A 20,273-nucleotide genomic window follows, 5' to 3' on the forward strand; every position below is an offset into this window, starting at 1 on the left:
GGCAATGAATGTACAAATGTGCTTTACACAATTGATGTATGTATGGATCGTGATAAGAGTTGTATGAGCCCCTAATAAAATTATTAAATTAAATAAATAAATCCACACATTCATTCATTTATTCATAGGCTAGGCACATGGAAAGACACTGCAGATAGAACGGTAAACAAAATCGAATTCCTGAGCTTGAAAAACATTCACTCTAGTGTGGGAGAAAAACAAATGTACAGGCAATTGCAATGTAGCATAAATTATTTAAAAGGTTAAACAGCAATGATATCATTTAAAAACTAGGATGGAATAGTCCCGACTCATAGTATTTAAAATTACCTCATATAGCAACAATAGCTGGACAATGAATAAGGAGGCTGGAAAAGAAATGATACATTTGAGTTACCATGTTGGGGAAGAATATTGAAAACATCTAAGACTGACAGAAAAATGAACAAAATTGTCTTGGAATAAGAACAACCAGAATGCTCCTTAAAAGTAAAGATGGCAAGACTTCACCGCACATACTTTGGCTATGTTATCAGGGGCACCAGTGCTCAGAGAAGAGCATGCTTGGTGAAGGACATACAAGGTCACAGGAAAAGAGGACACCCTCAAGGAGATGGAATGACACAGTGGTTGCAACCATGCTTCAAAATAGCAAGGACTGTGAGGATGGCACAGGACAAGCAGGGATTCCTTCTGCTTTGTGTAGGCTCGCTGTGAGTTGGACCCTACTCTGTTACATCTAACAACTATAATTGCAATGATAAATACTGAGGCAAACAGTACTGACTGTTCCAGGAAAACAGAGCAGACTTGTAATAGTTGCCTAGTACACAGCGTGTCTATAAATGTGTGGGGTGGAAGATGATAGCATGAATAAATGGGAGATAACGTAGAGTGCATGATACATTTGGGTTCTGAAAATATAAAACAGGTGTGTTAGCCTAGAGCCTGATGATGGAAGGAAAGAATAGCAGGAACTATTGGCATCACTCTTTCTTGCGCAGGTTGGATAGGAATGTGGTTAGACATCAGTCTCCTCAATTTCCAGTTTGATTCGGCTGTTAATCTTGATGAAACTCGCTTTTATCTATACAAAGCACTATTAAATTCTTAGTAGAAAGATATTCTCTTGCCCTTTTGCACACAGTAGGCACGCAAAATACATTTGATTAACTAAATTCTAATTAGAGATAATTAGCATGATAAACTGCATTCACCTCTAGGAAAAATTCTAGGTGGTTTTAAGCATGTAGGGAATAATCACTTTCATCAAAAAGTAGTTCACCCACTCTGGGCACTAACCTCTGCTCATTTAATGATAATTAACTGTGAAAACCATCAGGTTAATTGGCTTACCCAAATGTCTTTGGCATTCATTTGCCACTTAACCTATAATCCCTTCATTAGAGTTTCCCCTTTAGGGATAAGCCATTATATTTAGAAAGCACCAGTTAACATGCAAATACATAGCTAATAGGGTAAGGGAACAAAAATAAATACTATAACATCTAGCGTCTGTCTTAATTTGGGGACAGGAATGTATTTCAAATTTAGAGGAACTGAAAGTAGGGTAAGTAAATTTTAGTATGGGGTGCCAGGTTACAGGAGGCATTGTTAGGCTCCAAGGAATAGAAGGCACTATGCTTTAGAGATCCAGCTATTAAAGCACCTGTAAATTTCTACTGAACTTGACTCTTTTCTTCTTGATCTCCTCTTTTGTTAGGTGCCATTGAGTTGACTTTTACTCATAGAGATCTTATGCATAACAGAATTTGAGTCCAGGTGGCAGCAACTGTGTATATCCACCACACAGAGTCCAAATCAATTTGATCTTCCCTATTAGGTCAGGAACCCGGGTGGCCTAGTAGACATGCATTAGACTGCTAACCTGCTAAAGTCAGCAGTCTGAACTACCAGCTACTCCATTAAAGGTTAGTCTCAGAAACTCAGGGGAAGTTCTATCCTATCCTATAGGGTTGCTATGAGTCAGCACTGGCATGGACTGCATGGCAGTGAGTGTGGTGTTTTGGTGTATTAGATGATGAGGAGCTTGTTAATACTGTGAGAAAAGGGCAGGGCTACTAACCTGGTGAGTGGTTCAATCTCACCACCTGCTCCTTGTGAGAAAGAAGAAACTATTTGCTCCTATCGAGGTTTTGTCTCAGAAACCCTACGTAGGGTCACTAAGAGCCAAACTCAATGGCAGTAGTTTTTGGCTGGTTGGTTTGGTTTTTCTTTTTAGGAGAGGCTATTGCATTATAAACCCACAGATGCAGAGGTGATGGCGCATAAGCAACAAGTAGTTAATAAATATCGTTGCATATACACTGAATGAAAAGAGACCATAGGAAGTAACAAAGAGTCGGCAAGCTAGGTCGAAAAGTGCTCAGTCTTGAGTCTAAAGGAAGAATACTTCCTCTACCTTGCCTGTGAGCTTTGTCTAGGAGCCAACACTTAACCAACACAGGAGTTCCGCAAGCTAGCCTCTGTCCACTCCACCCTACTTCCTACCTACTGAGCAAGGAAGGAGAATGGTTTACCAAGTGTGACCCCATGTACAGCTGATTTGGGCCCCAGAAAAAATGTATTCCTAGCATATTTCATGGGCGCAGCAGTGCCTTCCTCATTCCATTCCGAAAGTTGACCTGGACACTTTCTTTCTTCTCACTGGGAGAAAATTAGGAAGAAGGGCCCAGGCTAAAATATTTTAAAGTATCTTTTAAAATTCCCTATATTCATTCATGTTGTCATTGTCAAAATTTCTCAGAGAAATAACAAAAGAAAGCTTTATGTGCCTCTGAAAATTAATCAATAATCCATAAGAAGAGGGCTAAATACTTTAAATTAAAACTTACAGTTATCAAAAGGTATTTTAAAGTGCCGTTCCAGTAAAAAGTATTTTAAAAGATCAGAGCAAAAACTAACAACCTAAAAACATCAAGGATTTGAAGTATGTAATCTCACGGATTTGCAGACTTTTCTTCTTTCATATGATTTCTTTAATAACTGATTACTTGCACAATTCTTTGTAATAAGTTTAAACTATTGAATTGCATATGTGACGTGCATGTCAATAAAGTTATTAAATTAAAATAAACAAAAAAGACATGTTTTTTTCTCTGCCCTATCATTTGCATGATGGAAAACAGTGTTAATATCATCTACATTATTTGTTTCTAAATTATCCAGTCAGTACCACTACATCATGCTATCCTACAATACTACAGGCTCACTCCATCTCTCACTCTAATAAATTCCATCAGTCTCATTAATGAAGATTTCCTTCTTCTTCTAATTTTTCAGACTTGAACCGAGCAACCACTGGAAGGGGCACAATGAAGTGTGTTCATACTCCCAAAGAACTCAAGCACTATACTACGTGAGTTTACATCATTAATAAGCGTCAGTCCATGTCTGTGGGGGACCTCAGTCTTGAGCATTATAGATGTTGAAAAGTACAATTTACTTCTTAAAATCACTCTATTTAAAGCCTTACAAATGTACAACTGGTTTCTTTTAAGAAACCAAATGGTTATCAGGGTACATCGTTTTATGAACTTCGCATCTTTCAAAATCAAAAGAGTTCTAGAAATACTAGATTCTAAAAGCAGGAACATAAATGTAGCCATCAGATCCCTAGAACACCTATCTTGGGCATGGCCTTGTTCCTTCCACGTGCGCTTTCAGAATACGAGAAGATGCGATCTGTGAGCTACGGGCTGTGATTCCACAGACGCACTCTTTAAACAGGCAGGCATGGCAAGTAAGAATAATACACCTGGTGAGCTAAAATTCTTGCCCTTGTACATAAATATGCTACACAAATTTCAAACCATAAGGTACAGTACAAGGTAATTTTCCCAACCACTCAAGTATTATCTGAAAAGAAAAAAAAAATTCTCCTCCTCGTGGAGAAGTCATCATCTTCACTTACAGCCAATAGGAAAAGTATCTCTTGGCTACAAACCCACTTTGAGTGCAGTAAGAGCCCTCATCCTGAGCAGTGCCAGACCATGAAAGTTAAAAGGGGTGAACGGGTATTAAGCAAGGACAAACTAGCGGGCTCTATAAAAAAAAAAGAGGATGGGGCATGCACAGAGTTTTAAGTTGCATTATCCAGATGTTTGGCTTATCTCTTTGCCTAACTCCTGTCTTCTCTGAATTGAGCCTTAACCAAATCACCTTTTTTTTTTTTTAATATGGAATGCTTCATGAATTTGCGTGTCATCCTTGCGCAGGTGCCATGCTATTCTTCTCTGTATCATTCCAATTTTAGCACATGTGTTGCCGAAGCAAACCCAAATCACCTTTCTTGATGCCTGCCCTTCTTGCAGCCTACTAGAATTTCCAGGAGGCTCCTTTTAGACACATGCTTTCACTGACCCTTTACTTTCATGCTTAAAAATGTCCATGTGTTGTCAGGATGCCCTCACCAGTATTCATGTCACAATCCCACTCTGTATTTGTCGTGAGCTTTTACATGTTACCAACATGCTCATGCTCACCTCTTCTTCCATCCTGATCCAGACCTGTGGGCATGAAGGCCTGTGATGTTGAGGCCTTTACAAGATCATGGAAGTGGGGAAGATCAGTGGCGCGCAAAAATCAGTCTCAATGCCTTAGCTGGGGCTTCCCGACTATACCAGAATGAAAGTTGTACAAAAATTAGAAAATGAAGGAGGACATAAAGTTCTTTTAAAAATATGGCCTTAAAAGATCATGGATTTTTTTTCATGAATTTTTTAAATCCCCCTAGTACATTATCCTGTTTATCCTCAAGGCTTACAGAAAATGAGGAGTTCGCCATATTTCTCAAACACAATGGCTGGTGTCTCCCTTTGATGACAAGGTTTGAACGCTTTGTGAGTATAAATAGGGTGTTAAGTGGTATCTTATTCTCCATTCTGCCAAATTTGTCTAGGTTCTCCAACAAGAAAATATTTCCAGATCAAGCAGCGGAGCTCATAGATCAGGGCAGCAAAGCTACTGAAGCATATGGTATAAGACGCTGGTGCTATTTAATATTTATATTGAGATGGACCAAGTTGACAGAGCACTCACACTTTGTTATTTTATCCTCGAAACAATGCTTGAAAATCACAACCTCAAGCTCGGGAAGTCACGGTGCTTAAAAGTGGAGCATGCACTCAGGAAGGAGCAGAGAAAGAACCTGAACCCCGCGCTCCAGACTCTGCCACTTAACCTTCAGAGCAAGCCTCTGTCCCTCCACGTGGATAATAAATCTCCAACGAGAAGTGTTTGTAAAATGATTTGAAAGTAAAATCCTCCTCTATGGTTGCATTATGTCTGGAATCCATATATCTGCCCTCAAGCCAATAAAAAGATGCTCCGTACCATATTCTTTTAATTTCTGCCTTTCAAATGAAAGTGTTCTTTAACACTCTGGAATCTTGGAAAACGTGAGTCCCAGGAAGGCGTGAGTTGTCTTCCAGTGATGGGTGACTAAGGCAGCTCTCTGAGAGCAAAAACTGGCCTACCATTTCTTATTGCAAAATATAATCGAAAGCATATCCTGGCAGAAATGTTACCTGCCAGCATCCCTTTTCCAGCTATAAGATGGTCATACACACACGCATGCGTCTGAGAAAAGATCAGACTTTGAACATATTGTAGCAACACGCACGCAAAACATGGGTAGTTTCACCCGCGCAGCCTGCGATGACAGGACACACAGACATCCCCACAATAAAACCTGCCTCACAGCTAAATCAGAAAGTCTTTTTGGACTGAAGAATATATGAGCCCTAATGAAAAACAGATAGGCAAGGAGGGAAACACTCTAATTTAAAACTAACACAGATCAGCCTATACAAAGTAGCCAAACATTTGGTGCACAAACCACCAGCAACTCTCTAATTTGTCACAGAAGGGAGGAGATGTTTCATCCAAGAATTAAAAGGAAAAAAAGTTATTTACTTTACCATTAAAACTTTTCCCCCAAGATATAGTACTTTCTAATCTAGATGTCTTTCCTTGAGCGAACTTCAATGATCAGAGAATAAATTAAACTTCTAGGAGCTCTGACATTTCATCCTGTAAACCTTTCACTAAATCACAAGACCTGATCCATAGTAGGGACTCAATAGATACTGATGTTAAAAATGGAATCAGAATTATTAGCTGTTTTATATCTGGCATCGTGAAAGGTAAATTATGCAGCACCAACATGTTTTTCTTTTAAGAAGAGTAGAATCTGAACAATGGTGCTTTTGCCTTTTTGTTGACCCCACGTTCTTGAATTTATAGCAGTTGGATATGAGTAGTTTTTCGATTTTAACTCTCAAAAGGCTAAGACTGCTAAATAAGTGAATAATTTCAATAGAATTCGAAATCCCAAAACCAGGGACAGGGGAGCATTTTCACTCAATCCTGAAAATCAGCATCTGCAATACACATTATTTTTGTCATCCTGGCCATCAAGAGAACAGTATTTGCTCAACATACAAGAACCATGTTAATTAAATAAACTCACAAGGCATGAAGTGAACAAGCAGCACCTAGCTGTAAGAATGGAAGACATTATTCAAGCGGAGTAATCTGAGCATAACTGATCGCATTGTTTACTCCCTTAAAAAAACAACACACAACCTACCCTCATCTTTTATCTGAAGTAACTTCTCAAAGCCATAATAAGCATTAAACACACACACACATTATGCATGTTTTAGACTTAGCTATATTGATTCAAAGCTTTTGCTTGTACTTTCTAGATATGTGCTTCCATTTTCCCATAGGTAAACTGTTGTTTGTAGTAAAGAAGAAATAGATAACTATATTAATTCCAAAGTATAGAGCTTGCTACATAACTGTGGTAGTTACATAATTACATGTCAACCTGAAGCCATATAAAAGTGTAGCGGTGGTATTCAAGCTGTGAATCTGGTCACAGCCTGATGGTGCCTCCTTGTGGGTGTGCCCATCTCATAAGGAAGGCCCTGGGAACCTCCCTCCCCCTCTTCTCTCTGCCTTCACCTCCAGCTGGCATCATACTCTGCTTGCTGCCAGAGCCTTGGAGATGCTGCCACCACCATTGGATCCACACGACTTGCAACCACCAACCTGTGATATTCCTGCATTCTGCATCATGCCGTGTCTGGGTGAGTCTGAAAAAGTACTTATGAACTAGGATCAGATTTATGGACTCGAGTTGGACTGGGATGGGATGTTTTCCTGATATATAATTAGTTCTTGATATAAAGACCTTTCTTCCATATATATGAGTGTCACTGGATTTGTTTCTCTAGTCAACCGGGCCTCACACAATAATTGCTTACCAATTGATTATTTACATTCCTTTCCCTCTCAATGGCACAGAAGACTGTGTTCTGAAACAATGGTCAGCATCACCACATCTAGTATTTCGTTAACACTCTCATTTCTATTTCCTCCTTAGTAGTCCTCCAGGATGTTTGCTCCCCTACCACTCACCTGTGTGAATGAAATTGGGCCTTTATTCATAAAGCCCATTACTCAATCTAAGAGCACAAGAATGAAGTGCATTGTAGTTTAACTCTACTGAAAAAGTAGGTGACAGTAAGGCTAAGTAATCAAAAACACAGTAGGAAGAAGAAACATCCTAGGACATATATTACAGTTCATGGCCTAAACTGTGTGTTCCAGAAGCAGCAGCATCAGAAGGGCAATATTTGCATACCACTGCAGTAGGCCTGAGCATATCATTGTGAATAAACACTAACATTTACATATATATATGTATGTTCTACAAATAATAACTTAAAGTTGCAACCCCAAGGCCTTTTGGGTGCCACTTCTTTTTCTGTATGAAAATAGGAACATGCGTAGTCCAGGGACACACGATGCACCTGCACTCAGGCACATAAACACACCCACGCATCAGAATGCAACATTTTAAAATACTGTTAAAATGTTAATGCTACCACAAATGATCAATAGATTCAACACAACCCAAGTGAAAATTCTGACAAAAATCAATCTTCAACTATATACAATGTCGAAGGGCCCAAAAGAGCTAAAGCCATGTTGGCAAAGAAGTAGGAAGACTCATACTTTCTGATTTTAAAACATACCATGAAGCCACAATTGTCAAAACAGCCTTGTATTAGCATAGCAAAAGGCACACAGACCAATGGAGTAGAATTAAGAGTCCAGAAATAATAATGGTCAATGGATTTTTGAAAAGAGTGTTGCTAAATCTATTCAATGGAGAAAAAAAATGTCTCTTCAATACATGGTATTGAGAAAATTGGAAATCTATATGAAGAAAAATCAAACATATCCCATGTTTCAAATCACATGTAAAAGCAAATTCAAAATTTGTTTAAAACCTAAATGTGCAAACTAAGTCCATAATATTCTTAGAAGAAAGCAGAGGCAATGTTGTCAGTTCTATATTTCAACAATGGATTACCAAATACAATAATAAAATCACAAACAGCAAAACCAAAACAAACAAATAAGATCTCCAAAAATGTTTTAATTTTACTCATCAAAAGATTTTACAATAAAAGTAAAAAAATGAACTACTGGCATAGAGAAAAATCTTTCAAAAACTACTTATCCACTAATACAAATATATAAAAACTTCAACAACTTCTCAAGAAAATCAAACTCACTAACACCAGGTACCCTAGAGGGCAGGGTAGAACTGTGCTGTTTGTTTCCAAGGCTGAGAATCTTTATGAGTATAGAAAGCCTCTATCTTTCTCCCATGGAGAGACTGGTGGTTTCGAACTGCTGACATTGTGATTGCCATCAAGACAAATAACCCATTTATAAAATAGGCAAAAGACTTGAGCAAACATTTTACATTCAAGTGGCCACTAGGAACAAGGAAAGATGCTCAGCATCTCCAGAAAGACAAAACCAAAACCACCATGATACAATTTTACTCCCAGTAGGCTAGCCAAAGTGAAGATACCGAATGTTGTTACGTACATAAGGCAACTGAAACCCTTATCCACTGCTGGTGGTAATAAATATGGCACAGTTCTTGCAGAATATACAATAAACTCCATCATGATCCAGCAATTGTACTCAATTTTTGGAATATACTCAAAATAAGTGAAAGCAAAGACACATAAAGAGACTTAGACATCGGTGTGTGTTGCACCACTATTCACAAAAGTCAAAAGGTGGAAACAACTTAAATATGCTTCAACAAATCAACAAAATATAATCGCACTGAAATGGAATAGTACTCAGGCAGCAGGAGAAATGAACTTGATGCATGATACAGTACAGATGTAGCTAGAAGACCCTATGCTAAGTAAAATAAAGGCAACCACAAAAGGGCAAAGCATATATGATCTCACTTATATAGAAAGACAAGCAAAGTCCGATGAACAGAGGCAAAGTGTATTAGTGGTTACTATGAGCACGAGGAGGGCAAGGAGGAAAGGTGTCACAGTGATTAAAAAACAACAAAAACATTTTCTAAGGGTAAGAGTACATAGATGATGATGATGATGATGATGATTATAAGTACTGTCAATAAGCTATATAACTGTTAAACGTGAAATTAACAAAAGTGACAGGTATATTTACAAAGGAAAAACGTAACAGAAAAGAATAGCTGTTGACACTGCTCAGTATAACCAAATACCTCATGGGACTGGATTCTACAGTTTGCAAGTTTACAATCATAGTTTCATGGAACATTTCTTTGAATGGGCCTAATTATATGTGATTCTATTCTATCCCCTAGTTCACTGTGTAGTGCCTAGGGGATGAGAACTTCTAAGTGACCATCTCAGACACAACAAAGAGTCACCTGAAGCATCAAATAAGGGCCATGCAAATGGAGGGATACAGAATGCATAACTCACTGCCTCCATGAACAGCTGGCTCCTCTGCAATGAGACCATAAGATCTGGATGGTACCAGCTATCATGACTGTACTTGATCAAAGATTCTGTAGAATTCTAATTGAGAGAAACTGGAGAACAGAATTCAAAATCTTCATGGATTCCCAAGTTTATGGGAGAAACTCCTGAAATTATTGCACTAAGATAACTTTTAAACCAAAAACAGGTCCTGGAGTCTTCCTAAAACTAAACACTAGTTTAGTTTAATTAGTAAACAAAAAGATCAGCCTTAATCATGTACTCTGTTAAAACCTATGTATTTTGGATCAAATTGGCAACTGTAACTCAAGAGGTTAGAGGAGAACCTTTGGGGACCATGTGTTCATATAACACAAAACAAGGTCAACTAATGTTGGGAAGTGTCATTTTAACTGTCTTTACATAAACAAAACCTATCTAGATTGGCAGTAAATTGGCTATAATTTGTGATACACACTAAAAAGAGTAATCAGAATGGGATCACCTTGCAGAAAATAAGACAACGTCACATACTCTATCATGGTCATTCCCCTCAAAGTAGATAAGTTTTAAATTAAAAAACTAGCATTAAAAATTATGTTCAAGAGGATAACAGAAGAGACAGCCCCAAATGTTCTATCAGTGCTGTTCTCTAATGGTCTCCCTTCGGAGGGCATCCTACGGGGAAGTTCAATCTTTCTAATGGGAAGATAACTATATTACAACTCTCCAAGGCATTGACCACGTTAAAAAGGGTACACAAACTCTCTCGCTTTAAAAGGTAGTAGTAGGGAAAAGTCGTTTTTCAAAGCTCCACTGAACTGGCACTCTGCTTTCAGCCAGCCCCAGAGATAAGGTGTGTAGTCTCAGTAACAGAATTGCCTTTCTTTAATTTTTAATGCCTGTCCATTTTAGAGCACCCAAGAGAAAACAATTCCTTACTCAAGGCATCATAAATGGATTGGACTGTGTATGTACGTGTGTTTTGACAAAAGCAGGAGGGAAAATCACTCATCTAAAACAACTGTTGATCTTTATATGAGAATTTTAGATGAGAATTTGATAAAGTTTACCAGAATCAAACATAAAAGCATCCTCCTATCAATTCCCCCCAAAAAGAAGAACTATAATAACACTAGCCTCATCACTGTCGTGCTCTGAAGAATTTAAATGAAAATAAAGCTTCAATAGGGATACGCAGATGTTTTTTATTTCCCATTCTGAATGTGCACACAGGTATAAGCATGTTCAAATGGCAGTCGATTCATCGGGAATGTGAAAGATCAAAGGGTTCACACATATAAAGATCAACAGTTGTTTTAGAAATTAACTACACCACCTCTTAAACTTCTACATAAGTTATAAACTGATCCAGGTGCTATCATCAGGGTAGAAACAGATGCAGTGTTAGCACATTAAACTGTGCATCCAGCTCCAACACTGCTTAATGGGCTCCACATGTTGAAAACGATCATCATGGCAGGAAGTGCATTCAACCAAAAGCCTAACTTTCAAACCGAACAAGAGGTTCATTATCTACATTACTCTCACAAACCACCACTCTGGGAGTAACATTGTTTTAGCACTGATTAGGGGGTATTTCTAGTTTTGCAGGAGAGAAACGATAGGAAGAGAATAATTCAGTATCACAATTACAAAGCCACGGTTGTCCTGGGAGTATCGACATCATGAAACAAACACTGTCACCACAATATGGTCCGAACTGGTTGCACCAGCTTATCTTGTTGCGTGATTCCACCTGGACCACCAACGTGGCTACGGGAGGGGAAAGAACAATGGAGAACTTACAGAATATTCACTACTACCTAATGTAGGTACTGAACTAGTTTTCAGAGCATTTTAAATAAAAGGCTTATCCAAGATTATTACCTGGTGAATAAGTAGCAGAAAGAATCAGGTCTTTGGATTGCTCTTTCTATGAGTCTTCAGTACCCTGCCTCAAAGTCCCTGAACCAGGGTGATCACTCGGTGCCTCAATGCCTTTTACATTGTGTTGTTTAAAACAGTACTTAAGCTGCTCTAGAAGAAGACCAACGTACAATAAAGTAGCATGACTATATGTTAGTCAATTCCCCATGGCCCATGACACTTCTCTTGCAAATATGAGCACTGGCTCAAAGCTGAATGATGCTAAACTAGTGCAATATACTGCAAAGCTGTCTAGAATAAAAGAAATTACACCACAGTGCGTTCTGCATTTATTGACTTTCCTACTGACCAAAGTTATACAGCCTTTAAATAACAACTTCAAAAACAGCCTATAAAAAAATCTGCCACATTGTTCTTTACAATTTTTCTACTGCCGGAATTCAACTGATGAAAATTCATTTTTTTAACGCTGCTGAGAGACCATCAGGTTCTGTTATGGAATCAAATAATTCCATTTATATCTCCATCCTTATTTACTGAACTTCTGGCTTGTGTGTGTGTGTGTGTGTGTGTGTGTGTGTGTGTATTTTATGAAAGCAACTTTAGTAGATAGTTAACCGAAATGCAAGCCAACCTGCAATATAGTTCATATTAAGAATAAAAGCTGCAGCTATGACAACTGGGCAGAACATTTACAATGGAAAGCCCACAGGGGGAATTCAAGAGCAGTATTAAGAGTTTTTTCCAATGATATTTCTGAAAAGTCTACTTCCATTTTTAATCTAACGTAGTCTTATTTTGTCCTTCTGACAACAGATATGAATTTGAAATTAGGCAAACTATGAAATGAATACCCAAAATAACAATTATTATTATAATAACAGAGTAGCTGTAGGAATTTATGGGGCAGATCTGAAAGAGACTATTTCAACCACACAAAGTTCCAAGCCTTCCTGCCTCAAAATGATGGAGGGATGCTAGTGGGTTAAACTACTTTGTTAGTTTCTTCCATCTCCTGGCTTATATTAATCTTCAGAAGAACTATAGTGAGAAAATCTTAATCCTACACAAAAGGTGACATATCCCTACAAAGACAGATCTTGTGGGCTAAATAGTTTTTTACTCATTCTGTTCCAAATTACAACACACTAAGTGGCTCAAAACAATGCCAATTTATTGCCTTACCGATCTGAAAACCAGAAGTGTAAAGTGGGTTGCACTGTAACAATCGAGGTGTCAGCAGGATCACGTGCCTTTTGAAGGCTCTATGGGAGAATCCACTTCCTTCTCGTTCCTAGCTTCCAGAGGCCACCTGCATTTCTTGGCTTATGGCCTCAGTCTCCATTTTCAAAGCCAACAATTACAACACTCTGATCTCTGCTTCCTCCTTCATGTCTTTGACTGATTGTACAGCCTCCCCCTTTCATTTATACAGAAACTATTGATTATGTTAGCCCCAAGCAGATAATCCAGAGTCATCTCTCTGGTTTAGTATTTGCGACTAAACGGCATCTGGAAAGTCCCTTTTACCAAGGAAGGCAGCATATCAAACTTGAAGGTTCTGGGAATTAGGATACGGTTCTTTTGGATGGCCATTATTCTGCCTGCCACAATATCTTCCCTACATAGATTTATTTATCTAAGTATATTATCCAAGATTACCTAAATTATTTCTTGACTAAAACATACGAGGCGCTGTTTCTCCTTGGGCATGCTTACAATTCAAGCAAGCCATTGTTTACATGTTCATGTAAAGAAAACCATCAGCTCTCACTCTCTATTAAAATTCCACAAAGAAAAATGATGCAAATATGAAAATATGGGGCAGCACACAGGAGAGGAAAAAGTTCAGTAGAGAATAAGTTGATATGCACAACAGAAAAAACTGGTTACCAATGGTGGCTAACGTTTCTTGATTTGAGGACAATTTTCTGGTAGATTCAATATAGCATCATCACTCAAAACTTCCTCCTCTAAAGTTCCCTCCTGAACTTCAAATAAAAGTTAAAGGGATAATACAATTTTGCAACTGAATTAAATGAATGATTTATAGGCTCAGACTTGATACATACTAAGTCATATCCAAGACTGATACTCAAAAATATTAACCCCTACAGAATATAGACCCTGGTCACACCACTATATTTGAGGGAGAAAGATGAGACTTGTATTTCCTTGAACAGTTATAGTCTTGGAAACGCACAGGGGCTGGTCTAACCTATCCTACAGAGTCACTATGAGTTGAGTGAGCATTGATTTTAAGGCAGTGGTTTGGGTTTGGGTTTGGGTTTGGTTTGGATATTTTGAATCCTTGGAAGGTGTAAAATGAAATGTATTCTCCAGGTAACAGAAAGGTTAAAGATTATAATTCATTTAAATGAGTCTCAGAAGATGAATGGGGGTCTGTTCTGAAAAATAAGTCATTAAGAATCCTATGGAGCAGAGTTCTACTCTGACATATATGAAGTCTTTATTAATACAAACAGATGCTATGACAACTGGTTTTCTGTGACATTCAATACTAAATTTCCAAGGTACAGATGATTTCAGGTGAGGTCCCAGGATGGTCATGGAAGAGAACAGCCACAGGGGAAGTAAAAAAGGCAACTGATATTTGGCAACTAAAATGATTGTATGATTGAGCAATGGCTAAATATTAGAGTTCCTAAACAAAGTATAAGAAGTGAAAAAATGGTCATTTCACGGAATACAAATCACATCCCAAACCAAGGAAATAAAAGTTAGATTGGCTAAGAATGTGTAGTTTGGAGAGGGAAAGATGCCATTATAAACTAGGAAAAATGGTTAGCTTGCCCAACTGTAGAATTGGAATCTAAAAAGATCCTGGCAAGATGGAATGATCAGCTGAAGTAAACAACATTAATAGAAATAAAGATTAAACACTAAGACCTAAACTTGGATTCAAAAGCCAGCAGCTACAAGCTGGAAAGATGTGAGTCAGTAGCAGAAGCATGAAAATTTGGGAGAACAGAAAATTTCAATGAGTCAGTCTAGTGTGGACTACTAAAACAATAATCATAAAGTAAAAATTTGGATCGCATTAAAAATAAATACACACATCATCAAACAGCTGCAGTTCCTTGAATGAGAATACATTTAACCACAAAACATTTTCTCGGTACTGATATGCATAACCCACCAAATTCTTTTCCAACAGGTTGGTTCAGACTCATAGGCTCATAACAACCCTATAGGACAAAGTAGAACCGTCCTAGATGGTTGCCAAGGCTGTTAATTATTACAGAGTCACACAGCCACATCTCCTACAAATCAGCTAGTAGGTTCAAACCACCAACCCTAGGTCTTCTTGATAAGCATTATTCTTGAATATCACCACTTTTGTTACTACAAATGCTATTATTGACATTGTACTTATAAAATCAAAGTGCTAACTATAATAGAGCTGCTAAATAATTGATATATGAACTCCATAATTAAGCCAACCTCAATGTCATCAAGTTGATACCGACTTTAAAATCCATAATAGAGGAATTCAAATTCAGGTCCACTTTGTAGCTATAGAGTTTTGTGACAACTAAATTCACTAGTCTCATTTTCAGAGTAACTCTAACGTAACCAAGCTCATGCAATTTTTAAGAAAAATGTTGGAAGGAACCTTAAAACCAGGAAACATTTAAAGAAGCAACAAAATGATACAAGATTATTGAAACCGAGATACAAAAACTGTATGTTGAGCTACATGGGAGAACTTTTAACAGTGAGATAAACCCAGTGATGATCCAGACCACCGCAGGAGTTAATGAGGTCTCTGTCACTAGAAATCCCAACACAGAGACTAGCTAGTTACAGGGAGTAGTGATAATAACTGGTACATTAGACAAATTTCAAGGGCTCTCCAAATCTTGAGATTCGGTGCTTTTATCTCTCTATAGAATACTACGTGTAAAACATAGGCCACGGTTTCCCAAGCATTAGTTAATCATACAGAATCTTCATAATTTCTGTCATGCTTACACACAATAAAAAGGAGGGGGTCAACATCAAGTAGACTGACACATTGAGATCCCCATATGTGTCAGAGTAGAACTGTTGTGCTGTACATAATTTTCAATTGCTGATGTTACAAAAGTAGATCCCCAGGCCTTTCTTTCCTTAAAGCACTGTGGTATGATCTCAAACATCCCACCTTTAGTGAGCAAGTAAACATGGTACCATGTGCTTCACTTCAGGAGTCTACCATTCAGACTACCAGTTTTCTTGACATCTACCTCTGTGTTGCTCCACACTCATTTTCCTGACCTTTTGTCTTGTTTTTGGCACTAGTATACATGAATTGTTTACCACGACAATCAATTTGAATAGCCATTAAACATTAAATAAACTGTTAATTTATAAACTATACTTCTCAGTCCCCAAAATCAGGATTTTAAAAATTAGATATTTCTTAAAATTGCTAAGCTTTGAAAAAATAAATCACACGGCAATTAAAGAAACTTGCTAAGTTTAAGGATTCCTGGTAACAGCATGGGGTAAGCACAGGTTCCTAAGCACAAGATAGCTGTTCAAACTCACCTGCCCCTTTGCCGTAGAAAAATGAAGCTCTTTTCCAGAGTTACAGTCTCTGAAACTCACGTCAGATTGAACTCAATCGCAATGGATAGGTGGGTGGGTGGGTAGAAGTGAGAAATTGTCCTATTGGCTATAGCTCTAGTATTGTTGTTGTGTTTGTCTATTGTCTTTTAGAAAAGACAATGGGAAAGTATCCCCCAAGCCTCCTACTAACTTGGCGGTATTTGCCTCATGTTTTAGAAACCAATTACTCATATAATGGATAACAGCCTTACGTGTCAAGACATAGCTCTGGTCAACATTAACATTTCTTAAAGTTGGGCTCAAAGTCTTGAACGCATTACTGAATTTGTCAATATTCCAATTAGCTAACAGTTTAACAGCTGTATGTTTGGCATATTTGTTTGTAATTTTCATTACATAATTATTTGGCAAACACCATGCATTTCATGAGTGAATCAACTGAATGAATAAAGGAACTTTGAGGAAAAGGTATAGAAGTGGTGTGTGTAATTGCTTTTCTTTTACAATCTCTTCAAGAAAGAACATCAACGAATAACACAGATGTCCCAGAGCCCAGACTTTAGACATTTTAATACAGGCACTTTGAGTTGATGCTGCTTTGCAGCCTACCTAGAAAACTGTAAAATACCTGCCAACAACTGAAACAGGCTTCATACAGGGACCCTCACCTGTGTTAGCACCTATCAAGTTGACAAACATTGGTGCAGCTGCTTTTTCTAGTGTGATGTAACAAAACATTTTCTATCTTGCTAGTTTTAAAAATAAAGAATTTTGTCAATAAAAAAAGAACTCTACAACATATGGCAACATTATATGTTGTACTCCATAAACTTTATTGACATCTTGGCAAAGATGGGGCGGAAAAGACATACAGACAGGGGAACCTTGCCACTGTGAAAAAGCAGCCCTGCCTAAAACAGCAAATGCTTGCATTCACACTGCAGCCATCTTGAATGACACTTACTGGGACTGCTGTTAGGTGCCCTCAAGTTGATTGCAATTCATCCTGATCAGAACAAAACACTACCAGGTCCTGGATCATCTTTGCAATTGTTAGCGTTTAGCCCATTGTTACAGCTGCTATGTCCATCCATCTCATTGGAGGGCCTTCTGCTTCCTGCTTGACCCGCTATCAAGCAGGCTGCTCTTCTTCCAGGGACTGGTCTCTCCTGATAGTGTGGTGCAAGGATGTGAGAGGATGCATCTGACAGTATTTCCTCCAAGAAAAGGTTTGTTTATTCTGGCACTCCTTTCAATATACTTCTGCAACATCGTAATTCAAATGCATCAATTATTCTTTGATATTCCTCTTTCAATGTCCGGCTTTTACATGCATGAAAGGTTACCGATGTGTTGGCTGGGTCAGGTAAGCCCAGACTCTCATGGTTGGTATCTTTGCCTGTTAACAGTCTAATGAGGTCTTTGCTTGCAGCAGATCTGCCCAGTGCAATTGCTTGGATACTACGAAATATCTTGGGTAGTGCCTTCCTTGAGCAGGGCCAAAACTTTCTATTAGATTTCCTTGAGGATTAAGAGCAGCAAGAACTAAGACTAGAAATCCAGAACTAAAACACTGGCTTCCCAGATGGATCTGTCCATAGTTCCTCCTTTTAAGGAAGCAGTTTCGTTTCTTTGGATGAAAAATTAAGCTAAAGCTCTAACTCAGAGAATTTAAAACCTTCTGCTCAGATTCAAACACTGCTTTGAATTAGTAGCTGCCACATACAGTTTATTTGTAGAAGATGTGTATGTGTGAGGGGGGGTTGTTTTTGTTTCTTTTGCTAAGGTGTATAAATTAATTAAGAGTTTAATAAAACTTCACTACTCCTTCAAAAAGAAATTTTGTTGGGATTATAGAAACATATGCCACAGGCAATTGGGACAAATTATCACAAATAACCAAACACAGAGGCACTTTAAACTACTCACTAAGATAATGATTACAAGATAAGTGCTAAAACATCCGTCATAATGGCATACTATTTCTCCTGCCTGAAATTTGGAGTACGAGTTCATCTTACAAAAGAATCACACACATAGCCACCAACAGCGATTGTATCTCAACTAAAATACCCCTCAAGGGGGCCTGAGGGAGAAGGAAGGTGATCATGCAGGTTTAGCAAGAAATGTTTAAAAAATGTTTTTTTAATTAAAAAGAAATGTTGTGATATAACATGTAAGATTATAGAGTTTAGGCCTTTTTTGTTTTCTTTTCTCTCTTTCTTTAACTTCACTGCCAATGAATTCAGATGGAATGTCTGTGTCAGACAATAATCAGTCATCACCCATGTCTGACTCCAAGAAGGGAAATGACTGTGAACTTGTTGTTCATCCTGAGAAGCTCATTAAGATCTTCATGTCAATTCTAAATGGGATTGGCTGGCTACTTCATATATAAAATATGCAGTGTTTCCTATCATTGTCAAAACAAGGCTGGACTCTGAGTCCCATTTTCGTCAACAAGTATTGAGATAAGACTACTAAGGTATTGCTCAAAAACTCTTCCTAGCATATCTTCAGGTCCCCAAAGTGCTTACTACAATGGTTTAGGGGCCCCACTGTGCTGACTACGCTACACCCCCATAGTCTCTGTATAGGAGAGGGCAGTCTGAGCAGGGGAACAAAAGCCAAGGGCTTGGAGCTCCAGTGTCAGCACCATGGTTATTTGAATATCTCCTTCTTCATCCGGGAACAATTAAAGATGGAGACCAAGGACCCTTCAGCTCCCTTTTAGTTCATGAAAGGAAAAAAGGTCTACAAAACTGTCTCAGCAAAGCATCAAGGGATAAGTTTAGTTCATCCACGGCATCACAAAAGAATCTGGCTTGAAGATGAGCACATACATATAAAAACCATTCTTTATTAAAAAAAACCTTTATTCATTTAACAACTATTTACTACTGAGCACTAACAATCCACCAGGCACTGCACCATGAGGAGGGTGTGTGCTACGACAACGCTGCATGGACCGAGGCTGCAGTTCTGGTCATTGAGACTCGTGGATTCTTCTGGGAAATACATTCCCACTGACAAGGGAGGAGAGGCACCCTCCCCACTCCTCACTTCAGATGACCCCTCCGAGAACGCGCCACCTTATCAACGTGAGGGCAAATTGCTGACCCCAACCATTGCAGGGAAGGAGAGACAGTAGTCCTTGATATCTGATTAAATTTCCAGATCAAGCCTGAGATGATTTTCCTTTAAACTGCATGCTAAATCAAAAATAAACAACTGGATTATAGTTTGCGCCACTTTTAATCAGCCGTTATTTACAACCATGAGCAAGTCATTTGACTTACTTTATTGTCTTTTTAAAAATTTGTCATACACCACCCACCACCCAGAGCATTCAATTTTTGTATTATTTTAAAAATAAGAACAGAAAACTATGTCTTTAATTTTTTATTTTAAAAATAAAATATAATCAAAATCCTTATTTTAACCTACTTTCATATTCCTCACCTCACTCAGAGGTTGCCAATATCTTGCATTTAATATGACAATTTTCCCTGTTTAACTATTATTATCACTTGATTAATCTTTAAATATTTATATGATATTTTGGGAATATGAAGTACTGTTTTGTGTATATTTAAAACTTACTGAAATATAGGTTATAGTAAGTATCACCCTGCAACTTGCATTTTCTCTCTAGAGGTTTCCCTGGAGCATCCACAATGTACATGCCATTTTTATCACAAGATATATGTGTGTGTGTGTATATATATATCACCCATATATATATATACTGAATAAACATCCCATGGTCCACTACCCTGCTATAAACAATTATATTTTCCTATATTTTAAGCACTAAATAATAAAAGTGGTTGCCTAATGCTGCAATTCAAGCAAGTAGAAAAACAGTTAAAACCTAAGATTTATAGCACATCTCCTGGAACACTATTAGTTTGGTAATATGACATGGTAAAAGTGTTTGTTATCAATCAGTGTATTTTTTTCTTTAGTGAAGCACCCCTGATA

At 38.0% G+C, this 20,273-nt stretch overlaps 1 protein-coding gene and 1 non-coding gene across 2 annotated transcripts in view; both read right to left on the reverse strand.

Moving 5' to 3' along the window:
* The window catches only part of TMTC2 (transmembrane O-mannosyltransferase targeting cadherins 2), a 512,083-nt gene that overhangs the window by 306,997 nt on the left and 184,813 nt on the right, over positions 1–20,273 (reverse strand). The window lies entirely within an intron of this gene.
* On the reverse strand, positions 4,194–4,298 carry LOC115870679. Its single transcript, XR_004046834.1, has one exon. It is a non-coding gene; the product is annotated as a U6 spliceosomal RNA (small nuclear RNA).

The sequence above is a fragment of the Echinops telfairi genome, unplaced genomic scaffold (genome assembly GCF_000313985.2).
Source record: "Echinops telfairi isolate 266 unplaced genomic scaffold, ASM31398v2 ScPeMD7_2;HRSCAF=8, whole genome shotgun sequence".
Lineage (NCBI taxonomy): Eukaryota > Metazoa > Chordata > Mammalia > Afrosoricida > Tenrecidae > Echinops > Echinops telfairi.